Source organism: Myodes glareolus, chromosome 22, assembly GCF_982192425.1.
Source record: "Myodes glareolus chromosome 22, mMyoGla1.1, whole genome shotgun sequence".
In the NCBI taxonomy this organism is placed as follows: Eukaryota; Metazoa; Chordata; class Mammalia; order Rodentia; family Cricetidae; genus Myodes; species Myodes glareolus.
In genome coordinates, this window is record NC_142047.1 from 11,720,370 (window position 1) to 11,740,409 (window position 20,040).

General features: G+C 43.8%; 1 pseudogene; it reads left to right on the forward strand.

Annotated features, from left to right (window-relative positions):
* The first annotated feature begins 19,082 nt into the window (after nucleotides 1-19,082).
* On the forward strand, nucleotides 19,083-19,808 carry LOC125407158 (trafficking protein particle complex subunit 3 pseudogene; annotated as a pseudogene).
* Nucleotides 19,809-20,040: the final 232 nt, after the last annotated feature.

A 20,040-nucleotide genomic window follows, 5' to 3' on the forward strand; every position in this document is an offset into this window, starting at 1 on the left:
CCAGACCAACAGCTCATTGCAATGAACCTTTGCAAGTAAAGCTGTTTGTGCAAAAGGGTACAGTGTGTGACACACTGCAGCTTCCAGTGCCGCTGCCAGAGTGAGTACGTGACGGAGATGTGGGAAAGACAAAGGAGCAAAATGGTCAGTGCAAGGCGGAACTGGAGAGAAGCCGCAGCTGAGAGAGGAGCAAGCCATTGCCCAGAGGGATTGGCAAGATTTTTGTTGCTGTTGTTAATTTTTCATTTTTTTTTCTGGGGAGCTTACAAGGTTGGAAGCAGATATGGAAGAACTGAGAAATGAGTGGGACTGGAGTGCATGATGTGAAATTCCCCAAAGAATCAATAAAAAAATGCTATGCTATAAAAAAGAAAAAGAAAGAAATGCCTCCATAAGATCCGACTGTATGGAAGCCTGTAGGGCATTTTCTAAATTAATGATTTATGTGGGTGGTCCCAGCCTATTGTGGGTGGGGCCATCCCTGAACTGGTGGTCCTGGGTTCTATAAGAAAGCAGGCTGAGGAAGCCATGAAGAACAAATCAGTAAGCAGCACTCCTCTATGGCCTCTGCATCAGCTCCTGCCTCCAGGTTCCTGCCCTGCTTGAGTCCCTGTCCTGACTTCCTTCAGTCAGGAACATCAAGCTGAAGAGCAAGTCAAATGAACCCTTTCCTCCCCGGCTTGCTTTGGCCATGCTGTCTCATCACAGCATAGCAACCCTAGCTAAGACAGTCTGCTCTGGCTCAGTTCTTTGTCATTTTCTACAATCCAAAACCATAGCCAGGGGATGGTGGCATCCACAGACGGGGATCTTTCCATCTCAAGGAAACCAGGATGACCCCTATAGGTACGCCAGAGGCCCTTCTCCCAGGTGATTCTAGAATCTGTCAGCTGACAGGTAAGACACCACCACACCACTTCACCTAACAATTTACACTCTTGGCCTTAACAGAAAACCACAATTAATGGATTTGTATTTTCTATAGGATTTCATGTTTTTCCCCCAGAAATTGTAATTTCTATCTATAACATCATTTTCTTTTTTATAAAACTGAAAAAATTGGAGACCAATAGAAAAAAACATAAATTTTAAAATTTAATGTTAGCATATACTTCCTATAATATAATCCCTTAGTTGTTGGTTTTTGTTGCCTCCTGAGTGCTGACATTAAAAGGCTTGTGCAACCATTCCCAGCAGCCCATAGTTTTAAAGCATACATTTCAATGGCTTTAAACCACTTCTATTATTTTTGTTATTCCTTTATTTATTCATTTATTGGGGGGAGCTGGCGACATCAGAGGACAACTTCGAGAGTCAGTTCTCCCCTTTACTGCGTAGGTCCCAGGGACTGAGCTCAGGTAGCTTGGTCATCACTGAGCCACTTGCAGGCTCGCAATGTTTTTATTTTTTTATTTTAAGGGTATTCACTAACTGTATTACTGTTGGCATTTTTAAATTCCAGAACATTTTCATTGCCCCCAAAGGAAACTCCTAGTGCATTTGCTGTTGTGGTTTAACAGAAAAGGGAGCGGTGCTAGTGGGAGGTGTGGCCTTGTTGGAGGAGGTGTGGCCTTGTTGGAGGAGGTGTGGCCTTGTTGGAGGAGGTGTGGCCTTGTTGGAGGAGGTGTGGCCTTTTGTGCGTCACTGTGGAGGTGGGCTTTGAGGTCTCCTATGCCCAAGCTACTCATAGTGAGGCAATCTACTTCCTGTTGCCTGCATATCAACATGTAGCAGCTCCTTCTCCAGCACCCATGTCTGCCTGCATGCTGCCATGCTCCCCACCATGGTGATAATGGACTGAAACTCTGAAACTGGAAGCCACCACTTCAATTAAATGCTTTCCTTTATAAGAGTTGATGTGGTCATGGTGTCTCTTCACAGTAATAGAAAACCTAACTAACACAGAAGTCTTTGAAAATCTGTTTTCTTTCTTCCTCTTTTCCTTCCTTGCTTTCCTTCTCTCTCTCTCTCTCTCTCTCTCTCTCTCTCTCTCTCTCTCTCTCTCTCTCTCTCTCTTTTTTTATGAGACAGAGTTTCTCTGGGTGGCCTTGGATGTCCTAGATCTTGCTCTGTAGACCAGGCTGGCTTCAAACTCAGAGATTTGCCTACATCTACATCTCAAGAACTAGAATTAAATGCATGCACCACCACTATCCCATAGCAAAAAGTCTGCTTTTTTTTTAACTCAGAATCTACATTCAGAGTTCATCTGTACTGTAGCATTTCTCACTACTCGATACTCCGTATAGTCCTGCAGTATGCTTATTCATCCATCCATAGACATTTGGCTTGCTTCAGTTTAGGGGTTTTATGAATGTCTTAGTGATGCTTCTGTTGCTATGAAGAGACACCATGACCAAGGAAACTTATAAGAGAAAGCATTTAATTGAGAACTTGCTTACAGTTTCAGAAGGCAAGTGTGTAACCAAGGAAGGAAGCAGACAGACATGGTATAACAGTAGCTGAGTGCTTTACATCCTGAATCACAGGCAGGAAAGAGAGAGAGAGAGAGAGAGAGAGAGAGAGAGAGAGAGAGAGAGAGAGAGAGAGAGAGAGAATGCCCTGGTATGAGTTTTGAAATCTCAAAGCCCACTCCCACGCCTCCTCATCTTTCCCAAAAGCATGTAAATCTATGAGTCTATGGGGCATTCTCATCAAACCACCGCAGTGAATAAGTTGCCTTTGTGAACTCTCACATGTGAGGTTTGTGTGAACATATGTTTTCAATTCTTTTAGATACTCTCTAGGAACTGAGTGGCTAGGTCACAGGTCACTTCTGTATTTAGGGTTTTACAGTATCGATAGATAGTTTTCAAGGAGTCCGTACTGTTTATATTCCAACTACCAATGTTGTAAGGGCTCTGTGTCTCCATATCTGGCCAACACTTGCAATTTGCTTGTTTTGTGTACAGGTATCCTAGAGGAATAAACCACTATGTCATTGTAGATTTAAGATTTATTTCTACACTTTGTTTATCTATATTCATGCCTATGTGAACACTCACATACTCAGGTCGGAGGACAACTTATGAGACTCAGTTCTCTCTTCCTGGGTCCCAGTGACCAAACCCAGGCCACCAACCTTGGCCACATGTCCCTTCACATGCCGAATCACCATGCCCTCCCTCATGGCTCCTGGGGTGTTAGTTTCTAATTCTCTAATGAGCAATGGTATCTAGAATCGTGCCAGGACTTACTGGCTATTTGACTGTCTTCTCTATCGGACAAAGGTTTATTCAGACAATTATTTTTTGAAATAAGTGATAAAGCGTTGCTGCGTTGGTCAGAATGGCCCTGAGCTTGTGACCCCCTGCTTTGGGGAGTTGAACACCTGGGACTCCAGACTTGTCACCTAGCATGACCTGTGCTATTGTGGAACCGGAGTCAAACCCAAAACTCAGGTTACAAAGCAGACGCTCTGCATCCTAAGCTGCCTTTGTCTGTTTTTAATTGGTTGTCTTTTATTAGTAAATTGTGAGAGTTTTCACTAGTCAGTTTTCTGTTACCGTAGCAGAATACTGGAGGCAGTCAACTTCATAAGGAATGGAAGTTTAGCCAGCTCATAGCTTTGAAGGTTCAAGAACTCGGTATGCTTTCATAATTAAGAAAAGATTATTTGAAAGTGGTTTCATATCAATAAATAATGTGTAGACCATTCAGTGCCATTTCAAGCAACAGGGCTGTGGTAGATTGGATAAGAATGGCCCCATAGGCTCAGGTATTTGAATACTTAGTCAACAGAGAGTGGCTCTATTTAAAAGGATTAGGAGATGTGGCCTTGTTGGAGGAAATGTGTCACTCGGAGTGGGCTTTGAGGGTTCAAATGCCCAAGTCAAGTGCAGTCTCTTCTCTTTCTGCTACCTGTGAGTCCAGATGGAGAACTCATCATGCAGGCTCCCTGCCATGATGATAAGAGACTAAACCTCTGAACTTTAAGAAGTCCCAATTAAACGTTTTCTTTTCAAAGAGCTACTGTGGTCATGGTGTGTCTTCACAGCAACAGGGCACCAGCTATGACAAGGACTAGGGGATTAGTGATTGTGACACAGACTCAGAGGTTATCTCACCAACCTCCCTGCTGAAGGAAATATGAGAAAAGAGGAATTTGTTATGTTTAATTAGTATATCAGAACTCCATTTCTTGGTCCCAAGATGTTCAGAATCAAGTAATGTGTTTGATGACATTGGCAGATGGAAGTGACAGGAATTCCAGATGTGAGAGGGAGGGTCATTATTTTCATTATCGGAGTCACTTGTAAGTTGTTGATGCTGTGATAAACAACCCAGGCCATGCTAACAGCAAAATAAATAAATAGAAGACATCAAAGTGGGAACTGATAAAAAGAAAACAATTCAGTGGAAATAGGAGTGGGACAGGAAGAGGTAACAAGGATTAAAATACATTATCTGCATTTATGAAATTGTCAAGTGTTAATTAAAAGAATTTCCAGATGACTCTTTGTAGCTAATGGAAACATAAAGAAACATGCCATAGCAGAGGTAGAAACATGCATTCATGCATATAATATATAAGTAAACTTTTGTAATACTCCCTTCTGGGCTATTGTGGAACTCTTTTGTACGCCAATAGCCATTTGAGAGCAAAGCTTTGTCCTTTGGTGATATGTAATAGATACTATATGATATCGGAAATTTTTCCTGTGTATTCAGATATATTGTCAATTGATCTTCAGTGACTGTATGGGCATTCAGACACTAATTGAGGAAAATAATAAAATAATATAAACATATGATAAGAATTGTAAACTCGGCGGTGGTGACACATGCCTTTAATCCCAGCACTTGGCAGGCAGATTCTGAGTTTAATGCCAGCCTGATCTATAAAGAGAGTTCTAAGACAGCCAGGGCTACACAGATAAACCCTTTCTCAAGGGGCTGGAGAGATGGCTCGGAGGTTAAGAGCACTGATTGCTCTTCCAGAGGTACTGAGTTCAATTCCTAGCAACCACAAGATGCTCACAACCATCTGTAATGAAATCTGGTGCCCTCTTCTGGCCTGCAGGCACACATGCAGACAGAACACTGTAAACAAAATAAATAAATAAATCTTTAAAAAAAAACTTTCTCAAAAAGAAAAAAAGAAAAAAGACACACTGATGGTTTGATAACGCATCATATCCCATTCTCCTCTAAAGTATTAAATATTATCAAGTATGAGAAGTAATTTATCTGGTAACTTTTGCTCAAGATCAGCCTCCGACTCTGCGTGCAGCAGAGTATTTTGTGTGTAGTTTGAGTCTTGTCCCGCAGGGTGTCAGAACGGTGTGCACTAAAGAGGCAGACAATAGAGTCAGCAGCTTCTGTGCTTCTCTAGCGGCGTCTGGAATGCTGTCGGGTCTTTATTCCCCGGCAGGTGTGTGCGGGTGACGAGTGCAGCGCACAGCCACCTGGGTTCACGCTAGCGCACCAGTGCAGATGTGAATCAGTGAAAATGTCAAATACTGCCCAAACTTGTAATTAAGATGGCGTTGACCTCAGCCTCTGAGATGCTTTCTAGGGACTTTCAGAGGTTGAAAGATCACACGTGAGAACTGACGCCTGGAACGTGAGCTCTCGGAGAGCGGTACTTTAGCTTCGTCCGTCGATGAACGTCACTGTTGCTCCGCTCACAAACAGTCTGCGCTAGGTAGATCCAGGGTCATGGGAACTCAATCTCATCCCGTGGGCTTTTAGAAGCAAATAAGGACTGGGACAGCACTGTACAGTAGCAAAGATGGAGTCAGAGACTAGGAACGCCCCAGCAGCGAAGAATGCTGTTGGGACTCTTGCCAGGTTCCAGCCCAAGCCACTGGCATTTTTTATGGAAGTAAACAGCACACAGGAGGCTGTTTACCACCCCTGTGCTCCATTGCAAGGCCCTGGCATTTGACAACTGAAAATGTCTTGCATATTTCTCAGTGTCCACCAGAGGGCGCGTATTACCGCATCTCACTCGCGTTTGCTAACAAGCACTTTCTGAGAAGTAGTGGAATGCAATACAGAGATCAGGATTGTAGAGTTTTATGGTTAGACTCCCCTATCGAATATAGAATAATAGAACCGGCTGGCTCCGGATAAGGGTGATAAGCCAAGAACAGATAGCTGCATTTCTCAGTGAAACGCTACACTTGGAGCTGGCCAAGTGGCTCCGTGGACAAAGGGCATTCGCTACCATCCATGATGGCCTGATTTCCATCCCTGGGACCGACATGGTGAAGGAGGGAACCAGCTCTCATACCTTCTGTCTCTGACCTCCACATCTGGGCACTGGCGCACTCCACCCCCACAAATAAATAAACGAATAAATAAATGTTAGCTCAAAAGTGAAACTGAGAGCTTTTTACATAAGGACCACATGTGGTTTTGTTTGGCTTTATTTTGCTCTGAGAGAGACAGCAGAGAGGTTCTTGTTTTGTTTTGTCCAGAGCAATTGCTGCACAATCCTAAGGCACGCAGTTAGCGAGTTTGTGGCTGTCAACCAAAGGAAATAAAGGTTCGACCTACAGCAACGAGGAAGAAAATCCAAGGTCACGTGGTTAGAACTTGGGAGCCCAAGAAAGGGTAGGGCCCTGTCTGCTCTCCTGAGTCAACTGAAGAGACAGTCAGTTCACTGCGGACAGGGAAGATGTTTCCAAATAACCGAGACCGTCTCCCACCCTCGGGACATTCCATTCCAAAGTTCCCTGTGTCTGACAAAGGAATGGGAAGACACAGGCATGGGTAGGGTCTATGGCTGGGAAGAGACCAGCAGACTAGATGCAGACTTGGCTACAGGAAAGGGGCTGACCTCATAGACTTAAGGGAATTGCCCTCCAATCTTTTGCTTCCTATAGAGACAATAAACTAGATTTCCCTTAGCAAAGAGTAAAATACTTTCAGATACTATCAATCTGTCTATGTACCTTCTTACAAATATTTTACTTTTATTATTTGATTATATTATTAAGTGTGCGCATGCGTTTAAATGTATGCATGTGTTTAAGTGTGTGTATGTGTTTAAGTGTATGAATGTGTTTGTGTGCATGTGTTTGTGTGCATGTGCTTAAGTATGAATGTGTTTAAGTGCATGTGTTTAAGTGTGTGCATGTGTGTGTGTGTGTATGTCTGTGCAGGTGTTTAAGTATGCCTGTGTGTGTGTATGTATGTATGTATGAGAGAGAGAGAGAGAGTAAGTGAGCTGTAATGTACATTTGGCATGAGGATTCACCTTAGCTTTGACTGAATATTTACAAATATTCACTGAGACAGGATTTCCCTGTGTAGCCCTGGCTATCCTAGAACTCAATCTGTAGACCATATTGGCTTCCAACTCAGGTATCTGCCTGCCTCTGTCTCCTGTTGCTGGGATTAAATGCTTATGCCATCACCATTCAGTTAGTCATACTCTTTTTTAAAAAGATTTTATTTAGTTATTATGAACCAGACAGTCATGGTACATGCCTTTAATCACAACACACAGGAGAGGATCTCTGAGTTCGAGGCCAGCCTGGTCTACAAGAACTAGTTTCAGGACAGTCTCCAAAGCTACAGAGAAATACTGTCTCAAAACAACAACAAAAATAAGATTTTATTTGTTTTTATATATACACTGTTCTGCCTGCATAAGTATGCCAGCAGGCCAGAAGAGGACACCAGATCTCATTACACATGGTTTGAGCCACCCTGTGATTGTTGGGAATTAAACTCATGACCTCTGGAAGAAAGCCAGTACTCTTAACCTCTGAGCTATTTCTCCAGCCTAACTAGTATTAAGAGTATCTTAATAAAGGAGTTTTTGTTTGTTTGAACCTAGATGTCTTTATTTGATAAACATACACATGACTTTGGAAATTAACTCATTTAATTCAGATGAGTATCTCTTTTGTTTTTGATTTTTTGATACAGGGTTTCCCACTGTAGCCTAGGCTGTCCTGGAACTCACTCTGTAGACTAGGTTGGCCTCAAACTCACAGAGATCTACTTGCCTCTGCCTCCCCAGTGCTGGGACTAAAGGCATTAACAAGTCTGACTGAGAATCTCTTTTAAGACAGACTGGTGGGGTGGGGGAGGGTGTGGTTGTGGAGGCCAGGTGGCCTTACTCTCCTAAATCTTTGATATTGGCTTTCAGATTGGTAATCTCTTCTTTCTTCTTCTGTTCCCAGAAAGCATTAGAGTTGTGTTCTCCCCCCCCCATTCTGTTCTCAAAGGACACCAAAACAGTCTGAAAACCAACAAAACAAAAGCGTCAGGGACACACACACACAGGAGACTCTTAAGCTGTCATAGCACATGGGCACGATGTCCCATCTGTTCTAAGGACTGTTTTTAGTAAATTATGTGTAATGTTACAAACAGGCAAAGTGACTGTGTTCTAACACACTGCTAGTGTTGCAACCAAAGTCCTGTAAATCTCATGCTCCCCTTAAAGTGTGTGGCTTTTAACCTCCTTGCCTTATATCAAATCCTGGTGGTGGGAGCAGAGGCCTGTGCCGAGCCCGGTGTGTGTTATTGTTACCTGCAGTCTTCAGCCGTTCACTTTTGACCCTCGACTCCTGGAAAACCAAACAAGACCTACTTGTTTTCCAGGGGATTGCAAACAGGTTTGTGGTTTATTCTGCTCTTGGTAACTTTGGGCTCTGCTGCTTGTTTAGGTTTTCAGAAAACATGGACTGGTAGCTCAGAAAATGCCTGGGCTTTCAAGAACAAGGAAGACAGCTGGACTCTGGAGGTGCACACCTTTACTCTGGGCACTAGGGAGGCAGAGGCAGGCGGATTCTGTGTCCAGAGCCAGACTGGTCCACAAAGTGAGTTACAGGACAGCTAGGGCTACCCAGAGAAACCCTGTCTGAGAAAAGGAAGGGGGAAAGGGGAAGAGAAAAGAAGAACAAAGAAGACTTTCTTGACTTTGAGGTTTTGGGGGGATCGGAGGCAGTCGGTCTCCCCATGTTTCTTAGGCTGTCCCTAAACTCTTAGGTTCAAGCGAGCCTCTTTCCCCAGCCTCCACAGTAGCATATGCCCCCATTCTGGCTCTTTCTCAGACTTTTTGAGCATACTAGTGTGTTTTTTGTGTAAGACTCAAACAGAAAAACAAACTAAAAAGGTCTGTGGACTTAAATTTTATTTTCATCATTTGATTGACTTATTTGGTAATGAATAAGAAATACATAAGTTATAAAATTCCAATAACTAACTTTTAAACTCAACACTCAGAGTCCAAAGAAAAGGTGAGAGAAGAATGATTTAAGCATGACAAGTCATTTATATCTTCCTCTTGTTATGCTCTTGTGAGCAGGTTAGCACCGATAAGAAGCTCCTGGGGAAGCTTTATCAGTCACCCCTAAACCAGCTCAGCTCATCATCTGGACCTGGCCAGGACTAAAGGAGTGACACCCCTAAAAGCATCAGGAGAATTCTTCTCCCATCTGCCAAGTATGCTAAGTAAGGGTGATTCATTAACAACGAATCCAATAAGATACAGTTTCTAATCACATGAATACTCTGTGACTCATTTGTACCCCACAAAAGAGGTGACTGCTTAAGCTGTCACTGTAGAACATTGCAGCAAGTGGAGATTAGAATTTGCAACCATGCTCTGAATAAGTTGCTAGCGGGTAGCCTGGCTCTCCTATGAGGGCTCAGACTTGAGTTATGTTACTTGTGTGTGATTCCTACCTGGTAACTGCTGTTTGTATTTCTAAGGTGCTGTGGGAACACATTCCACTCCTTCAGCCAATAGCATTTAAGATATCAGCCCACTTGGGCGTGGTCTCTTATAACGTAAATGCAGCTATAAAACATGCGTTCCCTCTCTTGCTTCAGGCTGCTAGACTTTGCTCCTATTCACGTAGAGGACTGTTATCTAGGACAGTGATCTATAAATTTCCCTTAAATAAGTAACCCTTTATATTTATAATTCTGAACTGGTGTGGGATTATTTTGTGACTTCCCCCTTCACTAAGGGTTTCCTCTATCTGTATAGATTTGACATTTGCAAAGACAATCTCAAAGTGTCCTTGCTATTTCTTAAGTTTTCTTCATTGACAGTGTGTGATTAGCTGGGCAATGCTAGTGCTCAGCCTTAATCCTAGTACTCGGGAGACAGAGGCAGGTGGATCTATATGAGTTCAAGGCCATCCTGCTCTATAGTTCCAGGACCAGAGAAACCCTGTCTCAAAAAAAACAAAGCTAAAACAAAACAAAACCAGTATGTGATTATTTTTTTAAAATAAACCATATTTAACTTTGTAAAATTATACACAGTCTAGCTATAACAATTTCTTAGTTTCCTCTTGTTACACATTGAGACTTTCCAATTTTTTGTTTTAATTCTTAAAAGATTTATTTCATCATTTTCATAACAGCCACCACCACCACCACCACCACCACCATCTTTGAGACAGGAGCTGACTCTATAACTGACAGCCCTAGAACTGCTAGGTCAAACAGGCTTGCCTCATGAGCACATAGTTCCGTCTGCTCCTATGCCTAAGTTCTGAGATTAAAGGTATGTGCCACCATGCCTGGCTCAGTTTATTTTATTTTCTATTATGTGTATGTGTCTGTGTGTAGGTTGTGCCTATGAGTGCAGGAGCCCAAGGAGAAGGCACTGGATCCCCTGGAGCTGGAGTGACAGTTGGTTGTGCGTCACCTTTTGTGGGTGCTAAGAACTCATCTTGGATCCTCTGCAAGAACAGAATGTACTCTAATTCTCTTACCTACAGAGTCACCTATTCAGTCCCTTTGTTTTTGTTTTAAAAAAAACATTTATTTGCTTTGCTTTTCTGGGACAGGGTTTAATAGATAGTTCCTCTATAGTTTCTTGGGTCAAAAGTCAATCTTTTTAAACATGACTTGTAATATTATCACTCTCAGATAAGAGGAAACAATTAGGGGATTGTTTTCACACTTTAAATTTTTAATATGTAAATATACATAGTATATATAATGTATATACATATACATATCTATATGACTATTTAAAAGACGGTTGCATGTTCTACGTTGTGGCATATGCCTGTAATTCCAGGATTCAATAGGCAGAATCTTAACTCTGTGTGTTCACAGTCAGCTTGGTCTATGTCTATAGTGATTTATAGGCCAGCCACATCTACGAGTGAGCTTGTCTCAAAACAAAACAAAAATTGTGGTACAAATGGGAGGCATATCAAAAGATTTTAAGCAAAGGAATGATAAGGTTTTCCACAGAAGGCTCATGCTGGCTTCTTTATTCTAAGATATAAAGAGGGAATCAAGAATCTATTTCAGTATCTAAGAGACAAATAGTGGCTTGAGACAGGGGATTGCAGTGGGAGAAGTGGAAGCAGGGGCAGGAGTGGAATGAAGGCCATGTTCCTGCTCCATTTTCATAGGAGGAAAACTGACTGTGGCGTGTGAGAGAACGGGAAGACTGGCACCACACACACACACACACACACACACACACACACACACACACACACACTTCATCCAAGTTGTCTGTTTGTCCAGAGAATGTCAGGGTTGGGGATTTAGCTCAGTGGTAGAGAGCAAAAGTCCTTGTTTGAGTCCACAGCTTGGGGTGGGGTCAGGGGTGCAGGCTGTACAAGACAAAATGATAAAAAACAAACAAACAAACAAAAAAACCCAAACCAAACCAAACAAGCAGAACACCACAAGGCAACCAAAGAATATGGTTGCTGTCTTAGAATGGAAATGGATTATAGAAACTTTAGTCACCGAATGGATTTGATGACAGCGTTCAGGGTTTTGAGGGTGCTGTATGCATGCGCATGGAGCCAGAGCAGGACACTGCATGTCTTAGACGGGTCTTTCACTGCACTGGTGAGCTCTTGGGATAGGCCTGCCCTACTCCTGTGACGGGAATGCTGGGGCCTTGAACTCAAGTCCTCACGTTTGTAGAACGGGTGCTCTTACACAGAGCCATTTCCTCAGGCCTATGGTTGTTACTTTTTAATTTTTGAAGTCAGTGTCTTACTTTGTAACCCTGGCTGGTCTAGAGCTCACTGTATAGACCAGGGTGGTCTCTAACACAACTCAGATGGGTCTGTCTTTGCCTCAAGTGCTGGGATCTGAGGTGTCTGCTGCCATAGCAGGGCCCAGTGCTGAGCCTTTGCTCCACCGTTTGCATTCTAACTGTTGTGTCCTCACTGCTCTTAGAATGGGATGATATTTGGAGGAAGCCCTGATCTGTTTCACTGGGAGACAGTTGCTCAGCATACACAGTTCTGATCTTTAGGGACGCACTGAGGGAACAAGAGAGGGAGTCTATTATCGCTCATCATTGCAAATTTAAGGTTCTGTATTTCTCTGTTGTTTACGGTTTTAAACGTATGCAGAATTTACAAATGAATGGCACCTCTGGGATTTGATTTCCAATCATGCCCCAGTACTGTCTCCATTCATGTGGTGAAGTCCAGTTTGCTGTCACAGTCTCCCTTCAGTTGGAAGACTGACAGGTCCTTTCCACCGTGTGATTGACATTTACAGTGATTGCCCTGGGGACACACAAAGTCCTTGTGGGCCATCAGTAGTGATGGTCTATTAGCCAGTTTTCCTGCCACATAGTTAATACCTTTTTGTTTGTTTGTTTGTTCGTTCAAGTATCCGAAAACACTCTTTCCACTTCCTCCCCTCCTCCCAATGCCCTCTGGCTCCCCCCACTCCCTCTCCTCCTCCCTCACCATTCCCAAGAGCAGTCAGGGTTTCCTGTCCTGTGGGGAATCCAAGTTCCTCCCCCTCCCTCTGGGTCCAGGAAGGTGAGCACCCAAACAGGCCAGGATCCCAAAAAGCCAGTCCATGCAGGCGAAACAAGACCCAGTGCCATTGTCAATGGCTTCTCAGTCTTCATTTGGATAGTTAATACCTTTTAATTGATTGGAAATTGGGTATCAGTTTGGGATCATGTTTTTGTTAGTTTGCTCAAATGCTCCTCACCCCATCACTTCAGTTAGGAAGCTGTAGGACGTCACCAAGGGGCCTGTTCTCAGGCTGTGTTTGCAGGCTGAGAGACCATGACTGGAACCCAGAACACGCTGGGAATGCCTTAGGTGACTGCCAGCTCTTTCTAACACGGACCCAAACAGGGCATTTTTGGGTGATGAATATTAAAATGTGTACTGAGAAATCGTTCTTTTATGCACATGTTTCACATTGCGAAATCGGGTCTGGCCCAAGCAAAGCAGAAGAACAGCGGGTTCTGGCCTCACCTCACGCGCTGCCTGTGCCCATTTTCAGGCTCTGCTGTGTTGCTCAGGTTGCTCTCAGACTCTGGGCTCAGGTGATCCTCTTGTTCAGCATCCCATGCAGCGGGAACCACAGGCACGCACCCTGGCACCCGGCTTTAGAGCTTGCTTCTCTAAGAATCTGGAGACAGCGTGCTCGATACTCGCCAGCCCTCTGCGTTCTTGCTGTCACTGCCTCGGCCGCACGTCATTTGGGTTACAGCGTGAATGGACCGTTAAGGACACCCATTTCCTGCTCTGAGCTCATTTCCAGTTTGTTTATCACAGCACACAGGCGGTCTAGCCTCTACTACAGTGATCGTATAGCACGAGTTACGTCTGTGTCCTGCAATTAACCTCTGTCACATGGCATAGTTAAACACTATAGCCAGTATTCACTGAGCACTTAATTTATGCCAGGCGGAGTACTTAAATTGGCTCGAGTCATTCATATTTTGGCCTGGATTCAATTCCAGTCGCATAGCCAGCTCTGTTACTTCGCTCAGATTACCGTCTCTGAGCTGTGGCATGGAGCACTTGGATTAGTCAAAGCAAAGCACCCTCGCCAGGTTGGCTTTGGCAGAACGTCATCGCCTCACCCTTCTGCTCCAGGAATCTGAGGTCCAGTTGTTGGCAGAGCCCCTCCTCTTCTGCAGATGCAGATCTGTAGAATCTCGGTGCTAGTTTTCTGTTGCTGTAACAAACGCCTGCACTATCAACCAACCTATGAAGTGAAAAGATCCATTTGGCTCAGCGTTTTGAAGATTTAGTCCTTTACCAGTTGGTTTCATTGCTTTGGACTTGTGGTGGCACAGAGTGTCATGGTGGGGGTAGCAGAATCAACTGTCCCACGTCTGGGATGGAAACAGAGGCCAATGTCATGATCACACAGTCATCGTGGAGGATATATACCGAATGATCCAAAGACCCCAATAGGCCCCACTAGAGTTACCAACTCCCAACGGCCTGGTTGGTCTTTTAGCCACAAGGGCCTTTGGGTAATATTTGAGATGTGCTCCCCAAAGTCAGTGTATTTGAGGTGACCTCAGTGTGACATTGTTGAGAGGGAGACCTCTAAGTAGGTTGGAATATGGGGGGTAGCAGTGGCTCCTAGTGAAAGGGTGAGTTCTGTTGGTTTGCTCCACCCCTTTCCTGCTCTGTTGGTTGGCTCCACCCCTTTCCAGATCTGCTGGTTTACCCCACCCCTTTCCTGCTCTTTGACCCTGGGCTTCCAAGCCTCCTGAGCCATGAAGACAAGTGTTTGTTTGTTACCCAGACTTGGGAAATCTATGAGAGCAGTGCACGAGGACCCAAGGCTGGGCTTGGCTTTTATCGTATCCAGGACACCTTGGTGCATTAGCATCCCCCCTAAAGAACACATTCTCACTTTTTCTCTTTAAAGTCTTGTGTCCAAATAAGGTCACATTGAAGGAGGAGGGGATTGGGAATTCAACATGGGATATTTTTCTTCCTTCCTTCCTTTCTTCCTCCCTTCCTTCCATTTCCCTCCCTCCTTCCTTCCTTCTTTCTCCTCTCTTCTTTTTTTGAGTTCTCTGTCCTCCACCTAAGTCCCGGGGTTTTGGCCTGTAACACGGGGCTTATGTGCTGCTGGAACTTGAGCCCAGGGTTCATATCTGCTCATGTGCTCTGCCCAGTGAGCTGCATCCTCTGCATCCAGTTGAGCCTGCCGTCATTGCATGCATTGAGGCACATGACTGAACAGTGAAAACTGACACATGCACAGACATCGTGCTGCTGCGATGGTAAAAGGCCTGGCATGTGAACTCAGTGCATGCTTAGTGAAAGTCGGTTCCTTGCTGGAGGTCAGGAGACACTGCTCTTCATCTTCCATCATGTATGCCATCATGTATGTATAGTAGGTGTTGGTGGACTTGTACATGCCTCTCTACAACTTCCTTTGACTCCATCAGTGCCACTAATAAGCAATTTAAGGCTAGTTCAAGGGTCTTTTCTGGGAAATTTTTAATGCTTCTGCTCCCTTCCCTTCCACTCCCCTTTGAAAATAGGTCAGGTTCGTTTTTTCTTTAGCCTACGGGAATGCTGGAGCCCTCCCCAGGAATAGCAGCGACCTTCAGCTTCCTTCAACTTCCCTTGTCCTTGATTCTTCTGGTGTGGGATGTATTTGCCAAAGGACACTTCAAATTTCATGGTTTAAATCTATCTATCAACCATCTATATCTATCTATCTATCTATCTAACATCTTTCTATCTATCTATCATCTATCTACCTATCCTCTATCTACATTTTACCCACCGCCCACACACCCATCCATCCATCAGTCTATCATCTAGCTACCTATTCTCTTTCTATATTCCATGCATCCATGTAGAAGTTAGCTCGATTTGGGAAATAACCAGGCTAACTAAAAGATAAATCAATTATATTTTATTTATTATAAGGGGAAAACTCAGTGAAACAGGAATGAGAAGTCCAAGCTCAGCTGTGATATGAGGGAACCACACAGAGATAGGGCACCTGGACCACGTGCCATTTTTCTCTGGGTCCCAGGAAACCACACCCTAACTTGGTCCCACCTCTTAAAGATAATTAGTTGGTAAAGATTCCCCATCACCTCCACCTTTTGTCTAAATAAGAGTGATCCAAACTCAATACAAACTATACACAATAGGAAAAGATATCAAGTATAAAATTATAATCAACATAAACAATATTAAGCAAAGAACACATGATAAATGTTTTAATAGACATTCTATTCCAAAGTCTTGCATTGGAAATAGCTTGGCTAAACCATAAGAGTATGGTAACTATGACTCTCTAATCTTCAACCCAATTGAAAGCCTAAGAAGGAAGATGATATTACTTGAATAGGCAGAAAGTGCAATTAAGCAGCTTCCAAAGCAAGCAGTATATGATGGAGACAATTGGCTACCCGAGCAATCACCCAAAGTCTCATTTGCAATGTTGAAGCAACCAACTTATACATTGTTTATGTTTTGATATCACTGTCCTCCTTTACCGCACAGTTGTTTAAAGATTAATATTCTGATATGAAGTCTTAATCTTTAAGTTATATAGGTATTAAGTATTATAGGTCAATAATCATTCATGTTTGTTATACTTTTAGTTAGACTAATTAGGTTATTTAGATACTTAGAGATTGTATTCTGTATCGATAGGTAACCTTCAACCTCTTCGAAGATCTGTAGAACACGGCATTTAAATAGCTTAGGATTCTGTTAACGTGAGACACGATTGCTCCTGGTAATACCAATCTATTCCCGAGAGAGTGTTGACCACCAAAGACACTCCACTTGGAGTTTGTCTTCTTCTTGGCACAACTGGCCTTTAGGCAAGAAACTGCCCATGCCTCAACCACTGACAAAGTGCATGATGTCCAGACTGGACAAGCAGGATACAAGAAAAAAAGACTGTCAAATTTTGTCAAGACAAAATTGAAAAATTTTCCTGCCTCTGAAAATCGTCTGGCAATTACTCTAGGCCTTAGCCAAAGTTGGTTACTTCAACACTGCGAATAAGACTTTGGGTGCTCAGGCAGCCAGTTGTCTCTGTCATCTACTGCACATTTTGGAAGCTGCTTGATTGTACTTCCTGCCTACTCAAGTAATACTATCTTCCTTCAATTGGGTTGAAGATTAGTCATAGTTACCAACCTCTTATGGTTTAGCCAAGCCATTTCCAATACAAGACTTAGACTCCTTAGAATAGAAGGTTTATTAAAATATTTAGCAAACATTCCTTGCTGGATATTGTTTATGCTGGTTGTAATTCTAATCTTATATTTGATATCTGTTCTTCGTCTATATAGTTTTGTATTGGGTTTGGAACTCTCTTATTTAAACAAAAGGGGGAGGTGCTGTGGAAGTTCCTTCTGCTCCTTCAGCCAATAGCCTTTAAGATACCAGCCCACTTGGGCGTGGTCTCTTATACTATAAATGCAGCTGTAAAGCCTGCGCTCACTCTCTTGCTTCCAGCTCTTGCTTTTGTCTGCTAGACTCTGTTCCTGTTCCACTTCACAATGCATAGAAAAGTGTGGCTGGCTGTATCCAGGCTCTCCAAAGCAGCCGCCTGGACCAGAGAATACAGGATTTGGCATGCACCATCACTGTCGTCCAGACATCCAGAAGCCAAGAAGCAGGCGTCCCCTCTGTCTTTGTTTCCTTCACTGTGTGCCTCTGCCCTGTGAAAGGCAGCAAGCAGCACCCCAGTCTGCCCCCAGCCCTGCACCTTGTACCTTTGCTCTCATAACACCCCAGCATGTTTATAGCAGGCTTCCCCCGCAGCCCACTGGCAGTCTGTATTAACTGACCCGCTGGCTGCACATCAGAAAGACACATTTTGAATCTGAGTATTCAGGGAGAAAGTAGAGAAGAAGCTTGGCTGTGTGAAAGAGCAAGTGATGTTAAGTATTCATGCTTCGTTCCCATGCCAATCACAGTCAGTGACCCCCATGGCTTAGCTACAGTCATGCTGGCTTCTTACAGTGACCATGCTACAGGGACTTAGACAGAAAACCATCACACAAACACAGGAGCATAAGGGCACCCACACACATGCACTCACACATGGGCGTGCACACACATGCACGCACACAGACACACATGCACACACACACACATGCACACACACACACACACACACACACACACACATGCACACACACGTGCGGGCTTGTGGTTCTGGAGAGCTCCAGCAATTCACAGTTCAGTGATGTTTCTTTTCTCTGAGATGTTGGATGAGTGATAGTTTTGGGTTCCCTTCTCACATGTTAAATTCGGCAAACGTCGTCCTTGATTAAAGCTAAACATTTCTGACACAGGTCCTAAAGCTCTTTCTAGATCATTTTTCAGAAATAATGAAAACTATTTGATAAAGTAGAGAAGAAATGAACAAAAGAATGTTAACAATTCATAGATTTAGCAACAACTTTGAGGTCATGTTTCCTGAACTAGGAAATGAACACTTCATTGTAGTGGTGTTTTATTTGTATTTTAATAAAGCTCACCTGAAGATCAGAGAGTAAAGCAGCCCCACTGGTCAGCCATACAGACCAGACAGTGGTGACACACACCTTTAATCCCAGTACCCACACTAGTTTGCCATAGAAACCGGGTGGTAGCAGGCACACCTTTAATCCCAGCCCTAGAGAGGAATATAAAATGGGAGGAGACAACTCTCACACACAGTCACATTCTGAGATCCCTGGAGGCAGGATGGCCATTTCAGACTGAGGTGAGGTAAGAGCCAGTGGCTGGCTGTTTTATTGTTCAGATCTTCAGGTTGAACCCCAATACCTCTGGGTTTTTATTATTCATACTACACTTTATACTTTTGTTTGTTGATTTATTTATTTTTTTAAATTCATCTAATGTAACCATGGGAACCTTGGCTATCATTTCATTTCAAAGGAAGAAGAAAACCTGCTCTTAATTAAAAACTGACATTTGTTGTTATATTTTTTTCAAATCTTCTCCAACAAGTATGTTTTACCATCATAATAAAGATAAAGATAATGAAAGTTATATTTTCTACTGCCACAGTCATGGAGCTGTCTGAGCATCTGTCCACATCTTCCTCACCTGTGTTGTCAGCTAGAGAAACGCTGGAGAACATGCTATCTTCCTCCTCTGGGCTCAACCCGTCCATCTTGCTCCCGAGCAGCGCCTGCACAGAGTGGCATCTGACCCATATGCTCACCCTTGTTGAATCATTGATAAGCATCCACAGGTGTTATCTGACATTCCGCCCTCGTCAGCCTCTCTCCGCTCCACTTGAGCTTTGTATCCTCAGTTGGAAACCAGACCCAAGTTGAAGAGTTACAGTGCGTCACCTGACATTGACAGGCACTGCTGCTGCCGCTGTAGCCTGGCTCCAGGGGCGCCATGCCTTCAGTCCCAGTGACGCTGACAGGCGCTGCTGCTGCTGCTGCTGCTGCTGCCGCTGTAGCCTGGCTCCAGGGGGCGCCATGCCTTCAGTCCCCAGCCACAGTTTCTGTGGGCTGATTACAGAAATTATCCAGAAAGCGTCAGGATGAAATTGAAGGGAAGAGACTGAGCTTATATCACTGACATCTTACATGATTGACACCTATTATAAATTTCTCAAGGTCCTGATTGAGAACTTGGCTGACCTGGAGAAAAATCACTCAACCTGCATGTAACACGGGGCTACGTCTATTGTAAGGAATGGATTAATAACATTGGAGTCTAACTAATTGAAAATTTTTTGGCACACTCAAATGTTGGAAGATGTCATGACTTTCGGGAAACTGGATGTCATTGCTTAGGTGGCATTCAAAATGTACTTGGGCATCACTCCAAATATCACAAACTGGAGCCCAGCTGGCGATGAATTCTCCCTCTTCCTGGAAAATAACCCATTGGTGGATGTTGTAGAACTTCCCTATAGCCACTCATCCCTTATTTACTTGAACCTCCTGTGTTGGGTACTGTGGGGAGCCTTGGAGATGGTTCAGATGGCTGTGGAAGCCAAGTGTGTCCAGGACACTCTGAAGGGAGATGGTGCGAACAGAAATCAGGATGAGGTTCATCAGGCGGATTGAAGACAATCTCCAGGCTGGAGAAGAAGATTCAGCTCTAGGACTCTGAGGCAGCCAGGAGCAGCCTGCAGGGATGAGCAAGGAGGGTGCTCCTCTGCCCCTGGAACTCAGTGACTTTTAAGCCGAAGTTATATATTCTTCTAACCTTATTTCCATTCTCCATGCTAATAAAGAGCGGAATGGTAGTCTGCTTGCCCTACAAGTATGCACCTCAGAAGGGGGATTCTCTGCTCGTTTCCCTTCAGAGGGGCAGGAGGTACCTGCCCTTGACTGGACTAAGA